Consider the following 3,387-nt stretch of genomic DNA (forward strand, 5'->3'; position numbering starts at 1 on the left):
ACATACTCACTCTATACCATCCAACCTGCAGTGGTCCCTGAGTCAGATGTTCGACACAACATGAATAGTTTATCTTCCCGCTTCATAATCTGCTTGATTATCTGGTCCTCTGACCAAGGAACGCTAAGAACTATAAAATAAATTAGAAAATGACACAGGGCAGTGGCAGATAGCCAGGCCTCTGGAGGACAGTAACATGGAACCCATAAACTTAATGAGAATCAAAAGGACAGAACACGCTGTGAATGTGATCCATGCTGGCCTTGCTAAACTGTTTACCTTCTGTGGCTTCTACCAGCTTGTTCCTGCAGTGTTCCCTACCCTTTTTTGCTTTTTGTTTTTTTTCTTATTTTTTCTTCGAAGCATCTGCCTTCACAAACATCGTTTAAATCCAGCCTATCGGCGGTCTGGCCGTAAAATACGTTGCCGGTGAACGTGTGCGCATCGTCGAGCTACACTTAGTGGTGATTAGCAGTCGTTCACTCATGGCAACATATCATTCAGTCTGACCTTTGCAAGACTTTTCAACCCTTTCAAATTATTTTCATATCTAATAACTTATAGGTCAGACCTCATATGCATATCAGGTGACCCCCTCGTGTGGTCTTGACCTCATGGTGTATCTTCTACCAAAGGTTAGTTAAAACTATTGGTATCTGTGCCTGCTTACCAGAGCCGGTAGAAACAAGAGATGTTTTTTATGGCTGGGTACTGATTGGTCAGAAACAACTACAATCACCCCATTTTGATATTCCGAACGGATCAACAGAATGAGGCGATGCAATTTGGGAACGGGATTTCACTGTCTCTGGAGCAACAAATAGTCAATTGTTCTGACTGGTTCTGCCAACATAAGTTAAAATACAAACTAATCCTACATTAAAATGTAAACTAATCCTGGCATCTGTTTTTGCCTCATTCTGTGACAGGAAAGTCCAATAGACATTGCATTGGCTCAATCCCTTTTTCGACAGATTGAATTGTCTGGCTGGCCACACACTCAGATAAGCGTCTACACAAGTGCTGGGAAGGCAATTAAGTGCTAATGTATTGCAGTGTTATATTCCGTTTGAGAAACACACAAGCATTACACACACACACACACACACACACACACACACACACACACACACATACACACACATACACACACAATGATGTGCAATTAAATTCAACTGCAAACACTCCTAATCAATGCCTGTGCTTTACTGTCAAAGTTGATCATGTTTAGTTTAAAGTTGTGCCTACAATTATGGGTTTTTTAATTACAGAACAATGCGCATCACCGTAATGTGCTACAAGCATTTACTGCTCCAGGTCTAACAACCATCATTAATCCACACAGGAAGTCGACATCCCCTTGTTAAATGTTATCGCACAGGAGCACAAGGCGTGGAATATTTAGATACCGGTGCAAAGAATTATTTCGGCATACACACAGAAATACACAGAAAAGCACAATCAACCGGAAACATACTGTATCCATAGAGACACACACACAAAAATATATACACGCAGAAATACACACACACACAGTATGGTATCATACTCTCACTGCCTTCAAGTTAGAGCGCAAGAGAGAGAGAGAGAGAGAGAGAGAGAGAGAGAGAGAGAGAGAGAGAGAGAGAGACAGAGAGAGAGACAGACAGAGAGAGAGAGACAGAGACAGAGACAGAGAGAGAGAGAGAGGGAGGGAGAGAGAGAGAGAAAGAGAGAGAGAGAGAGAGAGAGAGAGAGAGAGAGAGAGAGAGAGAGAGAGGGGACATTGGCATAAGAGTCTAAAACAACGACAATCGGGATTTTATCTGCCACCACGAAAAATAAACCTGTCAAAACTATCGGAGCTTAATGGGGGGGGGGGGGGGGGGGGGGGGGGGGGAGATCCGGAAACAACTGAAGTTTAAGGACGAGAGAGAGAATAAAAGAGTTGGCCGGGAGAAAGATACATGGTGAGAGTGAGCGGAAGAGAGCAAATTTGGGAGAAATGGTGATGGATGGAGGGAGAGAGAGAGACAGGGAAAGAGAATGAGAAAACGAGAGAGAAATAAAGACATAGAAAGGGAAAGTGACTAGAGGTCTACATAAATAAATGGCAGATGGGGCGTGTGTGTGTGTTTGTGTTTCTGTGTGCGTGTGTGTGTTTGTGTTTGTGTGTGTGTGTGTTTGTGTGTGTGTGTTTGTGTGTGTATGAGTGAGAGAGAGAGATAAAAAGAGAGAGAGACACACGCACAAAGACACACGTAGAGAGACACAAACCTTCGAGAGAGAGAGAGAGAGAGAGACACGCACACCACATACACACGCATACATACAAACACACACACACACACACACACACATTGAGTCTGTTTTCCGACGTTAGACCCCATAAAGCGTAATTGTGTTATTATTTGCTCAAGTGTTTTCATGTTCCCGTGCTGATTTGGGGGGTTTTAAGCCTTCATTAATTAAGCGGCTGCAGCAGAAGTGTCTTCCGGATATTTTTCGCATGGATCCAAAGATGATATCAAGACATTTCTAGAATATTCCCATTTACATTATCATTCTGAGCAATAAACTAAATCTTCTGCTTCTAATATAATTTTAACGATCAGCAGGGATCTGCTTCACACACTTTGCAAAGCAAGTTGGTTTTTATTTTAAGTAAAAAGATCGACTGGTCCAAAACTTCACAAAGAAAGTCACTTACTGTGAGAAATGGTTTTAATCATAGCTCCTATATAGGAAAGTTCTCCTTATGAGTTAAAGGTATCATATGTAATGTCTGCCGCTAGGGGTCTCTCAATCAAAGCAATGACAAGATATGTAATATGATGACGTCTTCAAGTGGATTGGGAACATGGGAGTTGCTGTTTTCACCACCATTGCCGGTAAGAATCTATCTGATGTGACAACGGCAAAAATCCTGTTCACAGATGAGGTATGTAATGTAATGTATGAACACTTTATTCACATAACTTATCAAGTAATTTAATTCTAATGAAATTGCCGCAAGTTACATAAAATTGACTTGCTAACTTACCATTAGATGACTCCAGTAAGTTAGCCAAACATCTCAGGAAATGCTTATTGGGGGTAGTCCAGCACTGTTGTCCCTGATCAAAACTACCACACAAACGTCAATGTAACTTTATGATGTTACCGTACACAATATAGTGTTTCCCACATAATTAGATGCTACTGGTGGTTGTTGGTGATGAGAGCTTGACAGGGTTTTTAGGTATTTTTAAGTAAGAATGATTTTGGATATTCAATAGATATACAACCATGCGACATGGGGAGCTAAAGACCTGTTCAAGGGTGTGAGACACGTGTGCCTAGTGGTGTGAGTCACGTGTGTCTAGTGGTGTGAGTCACGTGTGTCTGGTGGTGTGAGTCACGTGTGTC

The sequence above is a fragment of the Pollachius pollachius genome (assembly GCF_949987615.1).
Source record: "Pollachius pollachius genome assembly, chromosome: 10".
Classification (NCBI taxonomy): Eukaryota; Metazoa; Chordata; class Actinopteri; order Gadiformes; family Gadidae; genus Pollachius; species Pollachius pollachius.